Below are 19,602 nucleotides of genomic sequence, written 5' to 3'. Positions count from 1 at the left end.
TAACTCCTCTTATGATTTCAAAGTATACCGCTGTTCGAACCTAGTTAAATGTTAGTGCCTTTTTGTTACTGTTATTAGCAAGCGTAGGTGCTACACTATCAATTATTAGTAGAAACAAATTAAACAGGGTAGCGAAGCCAACAATTCACCGTGAGCACCTGAAAAACGTGTACCTGTCCGCTGAAGAAAAACTGCAAGGGAGGGTCCGGAGCCGAATCACCTCAACGTCGGTCGTTTTCTCTGTTCAGGCCCTGATTCATGAACAAATGGCTTTGTCTGCCAGCAGAATTAATCCCAGGCTCCGTGACACAGCGACCGTTGGTTCAAAGTTGTTCAAATCGGACTGAAGCGCTTCCCTTTCTTTGTCTTTGCCAGTGCTGTGCTTGCAGTTTCCCATGTGGTCTAGCGGTCAGGATTCCTGGTTTTCACCCAGGCGGCCCGGGTTCAACTCCCGGTATGGGAATTGGTCTTTATGATTGGACTTGAGCAAAACTTTGCCTATTAGTTCCTCGGCGCCTTGTTGCTGTTGCTCAAGTGTCTTGTTCTGTTGGAACTATGACTGCAGTGTACCAGGGAGCAGCCGACGTGAGCCACCAGTGACTGACCGCTGGGAAGCCGTGGTCGTATAGTACTCTGCGTTGTGGCCGCAGCAACCCCGGTCATGGCACTGTCCTTTTGTATGCCATGTTTGGAAGGTTTCTATGCTCTTCTCAGGCAAGAGACAGAAATGAGGCTGAAGCTTCAGGAAAGTCATGACCGTGGTTCCACAGGGGCCAGTGGCGCAATGGATAATGCGTCTGACTACGGGTCAGAGGATTCTAGGTTTGACTCCTGGCTGGCTTGGTTACCTTGTGCCTTTTTTTGTCTCTCTAACTCTTTGTGTATGGTTCTCTGTACCCCAGATTCAACAATGCAGGTCTTGTCAAGGTGACAAAGGCTTGTCAGAGGAAATAAGTTGGATGAGTGTAGGATTCTCTGTACCACACATTCAACAATGCAGCTCTGGTCAAGGTGACAAAGGCTTGTCAGAGCGGAAAGAAGTGGCTGATGCTGGTGTCAGCGGGTGCTGAGCCTTGCGGTTTCCCATATGGTCTAGCGGTTAGGATTCCTCGTTTTTAGCCAGGTAGCCTGCGCCTGACTCCCGGTGTATGAGGAAGTCTATCAGGGAGCAGCCAACGTGAGCCACCAGTGGCTGACCGCTGGAAAGCTGTGATTGTATGGTGGTTAATACTCTGCGTTGTGGCCGCAGCAACCCCGGTTCGAATCCAGGTCATGGCACTGTCTTTTTGTATGCTGTGCTTCTCTCCTCGGTCAAGAGAAATGGGGCTGGAGCTTTAGGGAGGTCACGACCGCGATCATGCAGGGACCAGTGGCGCAATGGATAACGCATCTGACTACGGATCAGCAGATTCTAGGTTTGACTCCTGGCTGGCTTGGTTACCTTATGCCTTTTTTTCTCTCTAACTCCTTGTGTGTGGTTCTCTGTACCCCAGATCCAACAATGCAGGTCTTGTTAAGGTGACAAAGACTTGGCAGAGCAGAAAGAAGTGGCTGATGCTGGTGTCAGCCGGTGCAGAGCCTTGCGGTTTCCCATATCGTCTAGCGGTCAGGATTCCTGGTTTTCACCCAGGCTGCCAGAGTTCGGCTCCTGGTATTGGAATTGGTCTTTATGATTGGACTTGAGCAAAAATTTTCCAGTTGGGTTCTTTGTAAGGGGAATTAGCTGAAATAATAGAGCGCTCGCTTAGCGTGCCGGGTTGATGCCCGCATTCTCCAGTGCAGAAATATTGTGATCATTTAAGGGCATCGCGTAACACGAAACTCATTGCTCACTGAAACACAGCATCCAAAGTTTTTATTTTTTTCAATTGACATGATGGGTTAAAGACATGAATTTGTATAAAGCAAGTACTGTCAGAAGTGGGATTTGAACCCACTCCTCCAGTGGAGACTATGACCTGAACACAGCGCCTTAGACCGCTCAGCCATCCTGACTAGCTGAGTTACAATCAACACCACCCTCACTCCACACGGACTAATATTTGTACGACCCGCTTAAAATTTTCACATTATTATGTATGGTAAATGTACTGAGTCAGGATGGCCGAGCAGTCTAAGGCGCTGTGTTCAGTTCATAGTCCACTGGAGGTGTGGGTTGAAATCTCACTTCTGACAGCACATGCTTTAGATTGACTTGCTTCATCTCGACGAGAGCAGTAACAATGTCAGGAAGAGGCAAGGTGGCATTACGCTGTTTCTTTGACACCTTTTCGTCAAAACTGTGAGAAATACCTAAATAAAGGCCACTATGGGATCAACTGGAACTTTTACTTCTCAAACGGGAAAATATTGGGCCATAATCCGGTATGTAGGCTAAGATGAAGCTCCAAACAGATCAACTATCGGTGCTCATCTAATGCAAAGTCAATGGCTAAACGTCACAGACATTTATTCATTTATCTCACTTCCCAATAAAAAAGACTACGAGTTGATCTTTCACCAAGAGTGTGCTCTACAACACTTTGTTTAAATCTTTAACAATGGAGGAAGCCAAGGATTTTGGAAGGATTGGGAGCTGGATTGTGCAACCCCACTGAACATTAAAATATATATGTTAAGTTCTGGACAGGGAGAGTTTCCGATGAAGACATTGAACAGTATATCTCAAGGTTTTGTGTAATCATACAACCTGTCTTTAAACCACTTGACCAGTTCGGACTTTGGTATGGGATACGGCGATACAAAGTTAAACTGAAATTGAACCCGAATGGAAGTTTAATGCAGATTCCAAACTCGATATCAATGGGACCCTACAACGGCAAAATAACATATCAAGGACAATCGCAGCAATGTTATATGTGCAATTCACATGAACACCAGGTATATGTGTTGTATTATATGTTATATGTTGTGTTGTATTATATGTTATGTTTTGTTAATTTAATAAACATTTTTTGTTTGTTTGTTTTTTTGTGACCTTTTACTTTTTGCTTTTTTATTTACACTTTTTTCTGACGATTCTGTACTTTTACGTCTTTTTTTAGGCTGCATAACTGTAGGGTGTTCCTGTGTCCCTGTATTTGATACATTTTCTAAAGAAGATAAAAAAGTTTCACCCTTATCTTTAGAGTCTTTTCCGTCGTCTTGTGGAACACAAGAAGTGGAGGAAGAAGACGACATAAAAGACTCTAAAGATAAGGGTGAAACTTTTTTATCTTCTTTAGAAACGACGTCTCTCACCGAACAACCCAACAAACATTCCAATCAACCCAACAAACATTCCAATCCAATCTGCCTTTTTGTTACTGTTATTAGCAAGCGTAGGTGCTACACTATCAATTATTAGTAGAAACAAATTAAACAGGGTAGCGAAGCCAACAATTCATCGTGAGCACCTGAAAAACGTGTACCTGTCCGCTGAAGGAAAACTGCAGGGGAGGGTCCGGAGCCGAATCACCTCAACGTCGATCGGTTTCTCTGTTCAGTTTCTGATTCATGAACAAATAGCTTTGTCTGCCAGCAGAACTAATCCCAGGCTCTGCGACACAGCGACCGTTGGTTCAAAGGTGTTCAAATCGGACTGAAGCGCTTCCCTTTCTTTGTCTTTGCCAGTGCTGTGCTTGCAGTTTCCCATATGGTCCAGCAGTCAGGATTCCTGGTTTTCACTCAGGCAGCCCGGGTTTGACTCCAGGTATGGGAATTGGACTTGAGCAAAACTTTGCCTATTAGTTCCTCGGCGCCTTGTTGCTGTTGCTCAAGCGTCTTGTTCTGTTGGAACTATGACTGCAGTCTACCAGGGAGCAGCCGACATGAGCCACCAGTGACTGACCGCTGGTAAGCCGTGATCGTATAGTGGTTAGTACTCTGCGTTGTGGCCGCAGCAACCCCGATTCGAATCCGGGTCGCAGCACTGTCCTTTTGTATGCCATGCTTGGAAGGTTTCTATGCTCTCCTCAGGCAAGAGACAGAAATGGGGCCGAAGCTTCAGGAAAGTCATGACCGCGGTTCCACAAGGGCCAGTGGTGCAATGGATAACGCGTCTGACTACGGATCAGGGGATTCTAGGTTTTACTCCTGGCTGGCTTGGTTACCTTGTGCCTTTTTTTTTGTCTCTCTAACTCCTTGTGTGTGGTTCTCTGTACCCCAGATCCAACAATGCAGCTCTGGTCAAGGTGACAAAGGCTTGTCAGAGTGGAAAGAAGTGGCTGATGCTGGCGTCAGCTGGTGCTTAGCCTTGCTGTTTCCCATATGGTCTTTTTTTTTTTTTATTGGCCTTCGGCTCGATCTCGATCCATGGCGACTTGATGGATGAACGATAGGTCCGCCAGGGTCTTCTCTGCCGTTACTGTGATTGTGTCGAGCCATCGAGTTGCTGGTCTTCCTCTTCGCCTTGTTCCTTCTATTCTTCCGACCATGATGTCCTTCTCCAGTGATCGCTCTCTTCGTATGATGTGTCCAAAGTAGGCAAGTCGTAGCTTAGTGATCCTTGATTCAAGTGACATGTCTGGCTTGATTTGTTCCAAAATTGATTTGTTTGTTCTTCTGACCGTCCAAGGTATTGATAACATCCTTCTCCAACACCACATTTCGAAGGCGTTGATTCTTCTTCTGTCTTGTTTCTTTATCGTCCAGGTTTCACATCCGTACGTTACCACAGAGAAGACTAAACTATGTACAAGGCGTATTTTCGTCAATTGTGAAATGTTCCTCGATTTGAAGACCTTGTCCAGTGACTTCATTGTTGATTTCCCCATACCTATTCTCCGTCTGATTTCCGGTGTCGTTTCCGCATCTTGAGTGATCAACGCTCCGAGTAGGTTGTAGTCCTTTACAAATTCCAGTTCGTCGCCATCCATCTCAAATGTGTCCCGGTCGTATCTGGCAGTAGTCAATATCTTTGTCTTCTTTGTGTTGAGTAACAGCCCCATGTTCGAGCTTTCCAGCTTGATGCTCCGTAATAAGTCCTTCATTCCATCTGCACTTGTTGTTATCAGAGTTGTATCATCTGCATATCTAAGATTGTTGATGATTCGTCCAGCAATTTTAATTCCTTCTTCTTTTTCAGTTAGTCCAGCCTTCCTGAAAATGGCTTCTGCGTACCAGGAAAACTGCAGGGGAGGGTCCGGAGCCGAATCACCTCAACGTCGATCGGTTTCTCTGTTCAGGCCCTGATTCATGAACAAATAGCTTTGTCTGCCAGCAGAACTAATCCCAGGCTCTGCGACACAGCGACCGTTGGTTCAAAGTTGTTCAAATCGGACTGAAGCGCTTCCCTTTCTTTGTCTTTGCCAGTGCTGTGCTTGCAGTTTCCCATATGGTCCAGCAGTCAGGATTCCTGGTTTTCACCCAGGCAGCCCGGGTTTGACTCCAGGTATGGGAATTGGACTTGAGCAAAACTTTGCCTATTAGTTCCTCGGCGCCTTGTTGCTGTTGCTCAAGCGTCTTGTTCTGTTGGAACTATGACTGCAGTCTCTACAAATTGAAGAGAAATGGCGACAGGATGCATCCTTGTCTGACGCCCTGCTCTACTTTGAACCATTCTGTGTCGCCGTGTTCTGTTCAGACTGTTGCTTCTTGGTCGGTATAAAGGTTCCTAATGAGGCTGATCAGATGGCTCGGCACACCCATATCCTTCATGGTAATCCAAAGTTTCTGGTGATCAACACAGTCAAAGGCTTTACTGTAATCAATGAAGCAAAAATAAATCTCCTTGTTGTATTCTTTGGCCTTTTCCATTATCCACCTAATGTTAGCAATCACATCTCTTGTACCTCTGCCCCTCCTGAATCCTGCTTGTTCCTCCGGCAGCTCTCTGTCAAAGTAAGGCTGCAACCGTCTTTGTAAGATCTTCAGTAGTATTTTGCTGGCATGAAGTATGAGCGCAATAGTACGATAGTTTCCACAGTCAGTAACATCTCCCTTCTTCGGAATAGGAATAAACACTGATCTTGTCCAGTCCTTGGGCCATTTACCAGTTGTCCATATCTGTTGACACAGGCATGTGATTACATCAATTGCTGCTTCAGAAAACTTTATTAGCTCCAGTGGAATATTGTCACATCCAGGCGCTTTGTTGTTTGACAGAAGTGTAATCGCAGCGATGACTTCATCTTTCAGGATGTTTGGCTCTCTATCATTGCCAGTCTCCATTTCTTCCCATATCACTGAGTCGTTCTTATAGAGGTGCTCCGTGTACTCTTTCCATCTTTTCTTGATCTGTTCTGGCTCAGTTAGTTTGTTCCCATTGGCGTCTTTTAGCATGCCCACTCTTGGTTGAAACTTTCGTCGTATCTTTTTGATCTTTAGGTATACCTTCCTGGTCTTTCCCTTCAGATGTTCACTTTCTGTCTCTGTACATATCTTTTGGTAATAAAGTTCTTTGTCTGTTCGAATGGCTCTCTTTAGTCTTTTACTGATGTTGTCCCTGGCCTGCTTGTTACCTTTTGCCTTTGCCCTTCGTCTTTCTTCAATGATCTTTAGAGTCTCTTCTGTTATCCACGGCTGCTGGGGTCTTTTCTGTCTCTTGTTTATTGACTTGCTAGCTTCTTCGGTAATAATAGTCTTTATATGTGTTCCTCAGGCTTATTTTCATCCGTGTCCAGAGATGTGAACCGGTTGTGCAGACTATTCCAGAAAACTTCAGGTATTTTGGTCAAGTCAAAGTTAGGAACAGCCTGTTGTCTAGTCCGTTTGTGCAGCTTGACTCTAATTTTTGATGTTAAAAGTTCATGATCAGTTCCACAGTCAGCTCCTGGCTGTGTTTTCACGGTAATGATAGACGACCTCCATCTTTGGCAAACACATATGTAGTCAATCTGATTCTTATAGGCCCCATTTGGTGATGTCCATGTGTAGAGTCTCCTTTTGTGATGTTGAAAGAAAGTGTTCATGATGGACAGTTGATTTTTTGTACAAAAGTCAATTAATCTTTCTCCAGCTTCATTTCGTTTGCTAAGTCCAAACTTTCCAACAACAGTTCCTCGTTGCCATGGCCCACTTTGGCATTAAAATCTCCCATGATAATGAGTAAGTCTTGATTTTGCGTCCTGTCAATTTCCTCTTGAACTTGTTCATAGAATAGTTCAACGTCCTCCTCCTTGGCATCTGTTGTTGGTGAGTAGACTTGTATGACTGTGACATGGATTGGTGCTCCTTGTAGTCGTATCGAGATGACTCTATCGCTGACTGTGTTGTACTTCAGGACAGTATTGGCCAGTCTTCGATTAAGAATAAAGGCAACGCCATTTTGTCTTTGGTTATCATTTCCAGAATAGTAGACCCAATGTTCGTTTGACTGGAAATGTCCGGATTGAGTCCACTTTAGTTCACTAATTCTGAGTAAATCAAGTCCTGTTCTGTCCATTTTGGCTTTGACAATGTCGAGTTTGCCTTGGTTCATGGTTCGTACATTCCAAGTTCCTAGTCTGATGATATATCTGATTTGATCTTCCCTTTCGACCAAGCGACATCAGCACCAAGACGACCTTGCGGCTTTGATTCTGGCGCATCATAAGCATTGATCCTACTCAAGACGACCATCGGCTCTTCCCCAGTAGCTTGTTGAGTGCCTTTCGACCTAGGGGCGCATCTTCCAGCACTATATCGCATTCCTTTAGTTGTACGCTACATCAAGTTTTCTTGGCATAGTACGGAAGTAGATTGCCAGGCCTTTCTCCTGCGCAGTAATGTGGTACCTGTGAGGAGCCACACTGGATCAGTGTTGTAGCCTTTGTCAATACGAGATTGATAAGAGATTGATAATTTGCTTCCATCACGCAACGTCCTGCTGCCGACATTGGGCTGTACGTTTAGTCTGGCACCTCAGTTGAGACCTATCCCCCTTGGGGGCCCCTGCTAGCATAATACACTTGACTCTAAACTGCTTTTAGCCAGGTGGCCTGCATTCGACTCCCGGTATATGAGGGAGTCTATCAAGGAGCAGTCAACATGAGCCACCAGTGGCTGACCACTGGGAAGCTTGATTGTATAGTGGTTAGTACTCTGCGTTGTGGCCGCAGCAACCCCGTTTCGAATCCAGGTCATGGCACTGTCTTTTTGTATGCCGTGCTTCTCTCCTCGGTCAAGAGACAGAAATGGGGCTGGAGCTTCAGGGAGGTCATGACCACACTCATGCAGGGGCCAGTGGCGCAATGGATAACGCGTCTGACTACGGATCAGAAGATTCTAGGTTCGACTCCTGGCTGGCTCGGTTACCTTATGCCTTTTTTTCTCTCTAACTCCTTGTGTGTGGTTCTCTGTACCCCAGATCCAACAATGCAGGTCTTGTTAAGGTGACAAAGGCTTGGCAGAGCGAAAAGAAGTGGCTGATGCTGGTGTCAGCCGGTGCAGAGCCTTGCAGTTTCCCATATGGTCTAGCGGTCAGGATTCCTGGTTTTCACCCAGGCGGCGGAGTTCGACTCCTGGTATTGGAATTGGTCTTTATGATTGGACTTGAGCAAAAATGTGCCTACTCGGCTCTTTGTAAGGGGAATTAGCTCAAATGGTAGAGTGCTCGCTTAGCATGCAAGAGGTAGTGAGATCAATGCCCTCGTTCTCCAGGTTTTAAAATTATGTAGAGAAACAGATGGACTACAGTCAGTAATTGTAGAACTACAAAGTGCTTCAATATGGTAAGTGGAGCTGATAAAATGGACAGTGAGTTTAGAAACAAAGAGGTTGTTTTAATGTCATGTTCTAACCCAGGGGTGGGGAACCTTATACCCACTGAGGGCCAGATTAATAATTACATATCTGGTCACGGGCCACAGACTACAATGACGCAACATAGAGCCAAATTAATATAGGCTTTATAAATACATGATGCTGATGGTATGTAGTGTTTATATTTGATCTCAGACTTACCTTATCATAATTTCAATGTGACGGTTGTGAATGTTTGGTCTTGACCAGCTGTGGAATATCTTGGGGCAATGATGTCGTGGCAACACGCAACCAGTATGTGGCAACATAACTCGTATTTGTTATGTCTGTTGTATCGTCTAAAGTTTAATTAATTGCATAAAGCCCAGACAATAAAATCTAGGAAATATATGGCGGGCCACATTTGATTGAGCGGGGGGGCCGTATACGGCCCACGGGCCGGAGGTTCCCCACCCCTGTTCTAACCTGTAATATATTGCATTTCTTAAAATGTCCACTAGGTGGAGGCAATCTGCAAATTTACAAAAACAGTGGCCACATTTCATGTCAATCACGTTGACCTGTTAAAGTGCTGGAGTCTAAACCTGTAAAACTCTCTGATATTTTACTCTTAACGATTTCACATTGTAACAACATCTTCTGTTGTTTTAACCCGAGGTGGCTCTGACGGAAACCTGTTCACCCTCTCGAGGTTAAAGACTGCAAGTCGAGACTGCAGTGCCAACAATGCTGCTCCTACTAGATGTGACGGCAACCTGGCGTGTTTGCACCAAAAATGTCCAGAACTTAAAACGGACTTTATCACAGACTGGACTGAACAATGAAGAACTTACATTATTTTTTTGCTAGTTACAACTTTCAGTTCAATTTAATTTTGTGTTTGTATGATTTGTGTAAATCCTATTAATTTAAAGTATCCTCCAAGCCACCCAAGAAGGACGGGTCCCTGCTGAGTCTGGTTCCTCTCAAGGTTTCTTCCTGAGTTTTTCCCTGCCACAGTCGCCCTCGGCTTGCTCAATAGGGGTTTTTGGTCTGTTGGTCCTGGATTTTGTAAAGTTGCTTTGAGACAATGTTCATTGTAAAAAGCGCTATATAAATAAATTTGACTTGACATGTGTCTGAGATCTCTAACTCAAGCACCGTTTATGCAATCCATTTGATTGCAGCTCACGAACTTTCTTTTAAAAATGAAAAGCATGAGTTGGCAGTGGTGGGACTCGAGCCCCTGAAGAGGCTGGAGCCTTAATACAGCGCCTTAGACCACTCGGCCACGCTACCACTAGTTAAGGTGCAGATCGAAACGAGCAACTACCTATGCAATTTCTACCTGCATTTTCCAATAGAAGTCAAAGAGGTTGCAAGTGCAATTGTCACACTTGTGATAGCTCAGTCGGTAGAGCATCAGACTTTTAATCTGAGGGTCCAGGGTTCAAGTCCCTGTTCGGGCGAGTTGTTTCTTACTGCATTAGGTGAGCGGTAATGTCCCGTACTACGTGCTTTGTTTAGAATGATGAAGAATTTGTACTTTGTGAGATATTTCTAAGTAAAATAGCATGTACTTGATGAGCTTGAAATAATAGCACTCTGTGTGTGTAACATGTTCTCCATACCAACTAGTTGTTTTAAACAGACTGTAGTAAATAGAGGACCGTTTAAATCTATATTTATGTGCAGCCTAATAATGCACTGAGTTTTAGATATTAATACCCACGTATTTTATGTTAAATGACATGCATCATAATTTTAGTACTTGCTTCACAGAGCTGCTTTGTTATTGCACTGCACTAAACAGTTGGTATATCCTGCACTATTTTGGCCCCTACATAATGCAGCATCAACCCTTAAGACAGTCTGTCAGTGGTACAAAGTTACGATTTGGTTCAGTTCGTCCTAAAGGCTGCGATAAACGTGAGTACGTGAGCTTAAACACGTTGAACCCCCACTTTATAATGCAGCATCAATGATCTGTTAGTACATTACAATTTACAAAGGGTAAAGGAGAATTTGTTATAAGGGAAATTAGCTCAATTGGTAGAGCGCTTGCTTCGCGTGCGAGAGGTAGTGGGATCGATGCCCGCATTCTCCAATGCAGAAACATTATGATCGTTTAAAGGCAACACGTAATGTAAGACTTGTTTCGTCATTGCTCACTGAAACGCTGCGTCAAAAATGAGGTCAGTTTACGCTCTATTTTCATTCATCGTTTAGTTTAAAGACCTTTATTAATTTTTTTAATTGACAAACATGCAATAACTTTGAAACAATCTTGAAACAAATCTTTTTACATTATTATGTATGGTAGAGGGTTAAAGATGTTAATTTGTATAAAGCATGAGCTGTAGCTGCACGCATTCAGTTTAAAACACTGATGCTCGCCTACAAAGCCAAAAATGGACCAGCCCCAAGCTACCATCGCGGTCTAATCAAACCCCGCTCTGTACCACGCAACCTCCGAGCCACTAGTCTCGCTCGACTTGAGCCCCCACCCAGGACTAAAGGAAGACAAGCATCAAGGCTCTTCTCTGTTCTAGCACCCAAGTGGTGGAATGAACTTCCTCTGTCTGTCCGAACATCTGAGTCTCTTGCTGTCTTTAAAAAATGATTAAAAACCCACCTTTTTACTAAGCACTTAAGCTGACTTGTACTTATTTACTAACATTTTTTTTCCATTTCCAAAAAAAAACACTTTGGTTCTAACATGTTTCAGCAGATTTGTGTTCTTTGACTGTTGTTTACTAAAACTTGAGAAATAAAATGTTTACTATGGAAGCACTTCTGTAAGTCGCTCTGGATGAGAGCGTCTGCTAAATGCAGAAAATGTAAATGTAAAATGTTAGAAGTATCTTTTCGTATTATTATGTATGGTAGAGGGTTAAAGATGTAAATTTGTATAAAGCATGAGCTGTCAGAAGTGAGATTCAAACCCACGCCTCAATGAGAGACTGTGACCTGAACGCAGCAGCTTAGACCGCATCCTGACTTGCTTGGGTACCGTTGACACCACATCATATATCAATAGAAAGGGAGCCCCATATGAGCACTCCAACTGACCAAATAATGATTTTGGGTGGACCATTCTTAGCACTGTAACGGCACTAGCATGTTAGGGTGTGTTTTCTCTGGTATGAGTGTATTAGGTACAGCCTTCTTGTTGGGTTTTTAACTGACTGGATTATTTGTTAATAACTCAAACCCTGTTTGTGCTGGTTGTAGGCTATTCAATCGACCACTAGATGTAGTGTAGTGTGTATTCGTGTTTCCTTAATTTCGTTGTGTTCTCCCTTAATGTAATTGCGTTCCACCTTAAAGAATTTGTGTTGTCTCTTAATATATTTGCGTTTTTCCTTATTGTTGTTGTGTTGTCAGCTTTTGTTTGTTTTGTAAATGTTATTGTGTTTTAACTCAGCGGGCCACCGTAATATAGATGGCATAATATGAATACAGTTAGAAAGTAAAACGATGTCGCATGCTGACCTGTGTGGAATACAACTAATGTATGTAGTACTAAGAAGTGTTTCTTAAGGGTTTTTTTTGGTGTTCTTGCTGGAACTGTTCTACAGGACAACGTATGTTAAAGTTTGTAATTCAAGTCACGTCCTTGTGAGGGTTAAAGCAACTTGCAGAGCCCGGGTAGCTCAGTCGGTAGAGCGTCAGACTTTTAATCTGAGGGTCCAGGGTTCAAGTCCCTGTTTGGGCGAGTTGTTTATTACTGCATTAGGTAAGCGGTAATGTCCCGTACAACATGGTTTAATTAGAAAGTTGAAGAATTTGTACTTTGTGAGATGTTATTAAGTGAAATACCATGTACTTGATAAGCTTGAAATAATAGCGCTCTGTGTGTGTAACATGTTCTCCACACCAACTAGTTGTTTCAAACAGACTGTAGTAAATAGAGGACAGTTTAAATCTATATTTATGTGTAGCCTAATAATAGGCTTAGATAGTTTTAGATATTAATACCCACATATTTTTTGTTGCCTTAAAGACTCACTTAAATCCTGATCATAATTTTTGATGCTGCGTTTCATTAAGCGATGCCGCGACGAGTTTCATATTACATGATACCCTTAAATAATCATAATGTATCTGCACTGGAGAATGCAGGCATTGATCCCGCTACCTCTCACATGCTAAGCGAGCGCTCTACCATTTGAGCTAATTCCCCTTACGATGCTCCCTTGTTCCCATTTTGAAGGTTGTGATATTACTTTAAACTTACCTTTTCTTTTTCATGTAATTACTGATATTTTACTGGATCTCTGCTGATATCTTGTGGGCCATATTGACTAATCAGTGAAAATTAATGTTTCCTTGTATAATAAAACCATTATGCTTATTTAGCTTTAATTAGCTTTAATTATTAAAGAGATAATAAGATAGTGATGGTGAAACTAAAAACCTGTTATTACCATCACTAAGTGTCTTTACCATCACAAGAAGTTATGTGTTGGTAATGACATGTTGAGGTAATGACAGTTTTTACTTAGGGAAAAAAGTAAACAGCTAGTATACAATGTACTTTACATACATTTAAATAATGTGAACATTTCAATTGTAAAATACTTCTGTAACAATGTAAATAGACGCTGAATAAACATACTTTATGATCAGGATGAATACATGTTTAAATTTCTCACATTTTTAGAGATCAAAAACCAAGGTCCTGGCATCCATGTGGATGTTACTTTGACACGTACCACCTACCTCAGCATTGTTGCAGACCATGTACACCCTTTCATGCAAACTGTATTCTCTGATGGCTGTTGACTCTGAAGAAGTAACTTTGTATAAAGCTTGAGATGTCAGAAGTGGGATACGAACTCACGCCGCCAGGGGAGACTGCGACCTGAACGCAGCGCCTTAGACCGCTCGGCCATCCTGACATGCTTACGAGGTCCTAATGCCAATTACCAACAACACCCCCACATGGCCAAAGATTTGTACAAAGTGCTGAATCTTTTCACATTGTTATGTATGTTAGAGGGTTCAAGACATAAATTTGTATAAAGCACTAGCAGTCAGAAGTGGGATTCAAACCCACGCCTCATGGGACACTGTGACCTGAACTTAGCGTTTTAGACCTCATCCTGACTAGCTTGGGTACCATCGACACCACCATTTGTACGAACTGCTTAATCTTTTCACATTATTATGTATGGTAAATTTACTGATTGTAACCCATTTGCTGCACTGTACACTTTGTCACTAGGTTGTAAATCATATATCAATAGAAAGGGAGCCCCATATGAGCACTCCAACTGACCAAATAATGATTTTGGGTGGACCATTGTTAGCACTGTAACGGCACTAGCATGTTAGGGTGTGTTTTCTCTGGTATGAGTGTATTAGGTACAGCCTTCTTTTTGGGTTTTTAACTGACTGGATTATTTATTAAGAACTCAAACCCTGTTTGTGCTTGTTGTAGGCTATTCAATCGTCCATTAGATGGAATAATATGAATACAGTTAATATTGCGTTAGAATCAAGCAATAGAACACGAGAGGGAGTGTGTTATCGTGAATAACATCACGGCTGTGATTCGGTCGCCTCTAGAATACAACTGATGTATGTAGCACTAAGAAGTGTTTCTTAAGGATTCTTTTTGTGTTCTTGGTAGAACTGTTGCTACTTGAAGAACCCTTTAGTAGAATTCAAGGTTCTTTGCTAACTCAATTTGATTTTTATGGATTTTTTTTTCTCTTGCCACATATAAATGCACATTACATTTTAATGACTGGAAAACAATCGTGCAAAATTCTCCTCCAGAGATGTTTTTCTTTGTGTGTAAACAGCAACAGCCTTCACCTTTAAAGCACCTTTAAAACCCCCTTTAGCCTTTTGTAAATTGTAATTTACTATCAGAGCGTTGATGCTGCATTATAAAGTGAGGGTGCAACGTGTTTAAGCTCACATACTCTTTTCTGTATTATACCTTGCTTTTAAACAATCACAGACTCGCAGCCTTTCGGACGATCTAAACCCAATCAAAACTGTCTTTGTACCACTGATAGACTGACTTAAGGGTTGATGCTGCATTTTAAAGGGAATGTCGTGAGTTTCAGCTGTTCATCTTCTATGAAGCAGTTTCACCAGAATAAAAACCATTAAAAAGTCACGTACCTCTACTTTAATAAAAAGTCATTTCAGATAAAACTCCGAGACATTTCAAAATTGGAGAATTATAAGTTATTGTGTGTTTGTGTAGCCCAATTAAAATTTGGGCATAACTAATATGTTAATTTATAACTAGTAAATAAGTTGTTCTTATTTGTTCTGTAAATAATGTTCTGGTTGTTTTATGCTGTTTAAAGTAAAGTGTATGTATAGCCCTCCCTTGATTTATTTTTAAGCCAATCAGCATGAACTGTCACAGGTCGGGAAAAGAGCGAGAGAAAGTGGGTGGAAAAGAAGAAAAAAGTGTCATGTAAGCGGGTAAAACACCTGTTTAGGATTTATCTCTCTTGATGCGTTAAGACAAACGGACAGTGAGTCTTATGTTAACATCTTGCAGTCGATTAGTGACATTGTTTATGCTGTATCAGCCGTGAACTTCGTCTCTTGAGTTTACGCGCATGGACATTGAAGGCAGTACGCTTCCTCAGCAACTGTGATGATTACAGTGGATTAAAAGCATCGGATAAACTCTGATTGTTTCATCCAAGATCAAAAGGAAAAAGACTGGTGGATTTTTTCTGTTTCATCCATGTAAACAAAGAACGTGGACAGCTCCACCACAACCGACCAAATATAGGCTACTTCGTGATCTGTGCTGATTGGGACTATTAGGTTGGATCAGGCCTGCAACGGTAATTTTGGGTACCCTTTTTTTAGTTAGTTATTTACCTAACTTAGGAGAGATTGATAATGTTTTGAATATTACTGATGGCAATTTGAGTGAATCTGTATTATAACATTTTTGTAAAATATATTGGGGTTTGAAATGCATATTAATGATTGTGTAAATGAGTAAAGAGTTAATTTGTTTAAGTATTATTAACGTATACAAGTTTGGTATGTGAGTCAGGGATAATGTTAATACAGCTACTGTAAATGGTGTTAGTCGCAGGTTTTTTTGTGCAAGGTTAGTACCACATATATACTGTATATAGGGTAATTGAAGTAGTTTTTTCGGTTTAAATAAGAGTATAGCTTAAATATAAAATAATCGTAAGTACTGATAAGTAGTGGCCCTTTTAAATCCTTACATTACCACAAAGAAAGAGATTTCTTAAACAAATAAAAGAAGTCAGGGAGCGCTTTCCAAATACAGCCAGGTGTGCTAGGGGGCGCTACATTTGTCAATTTAAACAAGTCAAAAAAGGTCTTTAAACCAAACGATTTGAGTAAAAATAGAGCATAACTGTCACTGTAGAACTTACAGACTGACCTAATGTTTGATGCAGCGTTTCAGTGAGCAACAACTTTCATATTATGTGTTGCCTTTAAGTGATCATAATGTTTCGGCATTGGAGAATGTGGGCATCGATCCCACTACTTCTCGCATGCTAAGCGAGCGCTCTACCATTTGAGCTAATTCCCCTTACACAGAACCTTCCTTTAGGATTTGTAAATTGTAATGTACTAACAGAGCGTTGATGCTGCATTATAAAGTGAGAGTGCAACGTGTTTAAGCTCACGTACTGTTTTCTATATTACGCGTTGTTTTTAAACCATCACAGACTCAGTTTATTTAAAACGTTGATCTTAGCCTTTAGGACGAACAATGTGAGGTCTTTTATGAAGTGCATTTTTTCTTTGATTTTGTTGGACCTGTAGGAGATTGTCCTGTTCTTGTTGCAGCTCTGCTGGAGGGTTATTTTCTTGGTGTTTGTGGTGGTGGTGGGGTCTTTGTTCCCATTTTGGTTTATTTAGTAAATGATGTACTTTACATCCATTTAAATAATGTGAACATTTCAATTTTTGTCGTAAAATACTGCTGTAACAATGTAAATGGACGCTGAATAAACATACTTAAATGGATATTTAAGTATTTAAGTACATATTTAAATGGATGTAAAGTACATCATATACTAAATAAACCAAAATGGGAACAAAGACCCCACCACCACAAACACCAAAAAAATAACCCTACAGCAGAGCTGCAACAATAATCAGAGCAAGATCAGGATGAATACATGATTCAGTTTCTCAGAGATCAAAAGCCTGGGTCCTGGCATCCATGTGGATGTTACTTTGGCACGTACCACCTACCTAAGCATTGTTGCAGACCATGTACACCCTTTGATGAAAACTGTATTCCCTGATGACTGTGTCCTCTAAAGAAGTAGATTTGTTTAAATCATGAGCTGTCAGAAGTGGGATTCGAACCCGTAAACTGCTTAATCTTTTCACATTATTATGTATTGTAAATGTACTGACTGTAACCCATCTGCTGCACTGTACACTTTGTCACTAGGCTGTAAACCAAAAATCAATAGAAAGGGAGCCCCATATGAGATCTCCAACTGACCAAATAATGTTTTTGGGTGGACCATTCTTAGCACTGTAACAGCACTAGCATGTCAGGGTGTGTTTTCTCTAGTCTGAGTGTATTAGGTACAGCCTTCTTGTTGGGTTTTTAACTGACTGGATTATTTATTAAGATTAATTATTATTCATTAAGAACTCAAACCCTGTTTGTGCTGGTTGTAGGCTTTTCAATTGTCCACTAGATGACATAATATGAATACAGTAACAAAGTAAAACGATGTCTGTTTCGAGCAAAGTTTAATCGCATGCTGACCTGTGTGGAATACAACTGATGTACAGTATGTAGCACTAAGAAGTGTTTCTTAAGGGTTCCTTTAGGTGTTCTTGCCCAGCTAGCAAAATTGTATCGGCCCACAAGCGGCCCGAATCGCGCATGCCGGAAAAAAACCAGTCGGCCCGATGCCGGCGCGCCGAGTCGGCGTTGTCTCGGTTGTGAATCACGGCCGCAGCGCGGCCCGATATTTCTGGCCCGAGTCTGGGAATAACTCGGCCCGGACTCGGCCGAGTGTTACGGCTGAGATACGGCTCAAATGAGTCGGCCCTCGACCGGCAAGCCATAATACGGCCTAGTTTGAGCCAGATGTATGCCGTAAGTACCTGACTCGGCCCAGTTTCGGCTTATTACCAGTATCCCCCCATCCTATCCCACCCTGTCTGCCAATCCTTCCCTCAGAAAACAGAATCAGGTTACATGGAAAATGACTGCTTTTATTAAATAACGATTTACATACATTACAATACAATGTCTCTATAAAAAAATGGCAACTGCAGTATACACAAACCTAAATCACGATATATATATATTTATATGTATATATATATATACATATACATATATATATATACATATATATATATATATATATATATATATACAGGGGTTGGACAAAATAACTGAAACACCTGGTTTTAGACCACAATAATTTATTAGTATGGTGTAGGGCTGGTGGAGGAAAACGTTTCCTGACTCGCTTCTCCAAAACACCCCAAAGTGGCTCAATAATATTTAGATCTGGTGACTGTGCAGGCCATGGGAGATGTTCAACTTCACTTTCATGTTCATCAAACCAATCTTTCACCAGTCTTGCTGTGTGTATTGGTGCATTGTCATCCTGATACACGGCACCGCCATTGGATGCACATGGTCCTACAGAATGGTTCGGTAGTCCTTGGCAGTGACGCGCCCATCTAGCACAAGTATTGGGCCAAGGGAATGCCATGATATGGCAGCCCAAACCATCACTGATCCACCCCCATGCTTCACTCTGGGCATGCAACAGTCTGGGTGGTACGCTTCTTTGGGGCTTCTCCACACCGTAACTCTCCCGGATGTGGGGAAAACAGTAAAGGTGGACTCATCAGAGAACAATACATGTTTCACATTGTCCACAGCCCAAGATTTGCGCTCCTTGCACCATTGAAACCGACGTTTGGCATTGGCACGAGTGACCAAAGGTTTGGCTATAGCAGCCCGGCCGTGTATATTGACCCTGTGGAGCTCCCGACGGACAGTTCTGGTGGAAACAGGAGAGTTGAGGTGCACATTTAATTCTGCCGTGATTTGGGCAGCCGTGGTTTTATGTTTTTTGGATACAATCCGGGTTAGCACCCGAACATCCCTTTCAGACAGCTTCCTCTTGCGTCCACAGTTAATCCTGTTGGATGTGGTTTGTCCTTCTTGGTGGTATGCTGACATTACCCTGGATACCGTGGCTCTTGATACATCACAAAGACTTGCTGTCTTGGTCACAGATGCGCCAGCAAGACGTGCACCAACAATTTGTCCTCTTTTGAACTCTGGTATGTCACCCATAATGTTGTGTGCATTGCAATATTTTGAGCAAAACTGTGCTCTTACCCTGCTAATTGAACCTTCACACTCTGCTCTTACTGGTGCAATGTGCAATTAATGAAGATTGGCCACCAGACTGGTCCAATTTAGCCATGAAACCTCCCACACTAAAATGATAGGTGTTTCAGTTATTTTGTCCAACCCCTGTATATATATATTGTGTAGCGTCGCCAGTGGGAGGGGCCGGCACGGGCTTTACCCAGAAAGCCTTGCGGCCGTGGTATCCAGGCTTACCGTCAGCGTGTATCCCAGTGAAGGGGCCTGCGTGGCTGCGGTGAGGGCTGGATAGGCAGCTTAAATGTTTGTCTGTTGTATGAATGTATGTGTGTGTGAATGAGTGTCTGTCCTAAACCACTGAGAGAACTGCCAAGGGCAGCTCACTCGCGGCCCTGACGCTATCCTTCCTGCTCGCCGGCGCCACAATATATATACACACACACACACACACACATATATATACAGGTCCTTCTCAAAAAATTAGCATATTGTGATAAAGTTCATTATTTTCCATAATGTAATGATAAAAATTAAACTTTCATATATTTTAGATTCATTGCACACCAACTGAAATATTTCAGGTCTTTTATTGTTTTAATACT

The 19,602-nt window shown here is 42.2% G+C and overlaps 3 non-coding genes across 3 annotated transcripts; all 3 read left to right on the top strand.

Annotated features, from left to right (window-relative positions):
- Positions 1-391: 391 nt before the first annotated feature.
- On the top strand, positions 392-463 carry trnae-uuc (transfer RNA glutamic acid (anticodon UUC)). The gene has a single exon. It is a non-coding gene; the product is annotated as a tRNA-Glu (tRNA).
- Positions 464-8,136: 7,673 nt separating this feature from the next.
- Positions 8,137-8,209, top strand: trnar-acg (transfer RNA arginine (anticodon ACG)). Its single transcript has one exon. It is a non-coding gene; the product is annotated as a tRNA-Arg (tRNA).
- A 4,076-nt stretch (positions 8,210-12,285) lies between these two features.
- On the top strand, positions 12,286-12,358 carry trnak-uuu (transfer RNA lysine (anticodon UUU)). Its single transcript has one exon. It is a non-coding gene; the product is annotated as a tRNA-Lys (tRNA).
- The last annotated feature ends 7,244 nt before the right edge of the window (positions 12,359-19,602 follow it).

The sequence above is a fragment of the Trichomycterus rosablanca genome, chromosome 10 (genome assembly GCF_030014385.1).
Source record: "Trichomycterus rosablanca isolate fTriRos1 chromosome 10, fTriRos1.hap1, whole genome shotgun sequence".
NCBI classification, from domain to species: Eukaryota; Metazoa; Chordata; class Actinopteri; order Siluriformes; family Trichomycteridae; genus Trichomycterus; species Trichomycterus rosablanca.
The sequence above is the reverse complement of the archived record's forward strand: the minus strand, read 5'-3'. Positions and strand labels throughout refer to the sequence as shown.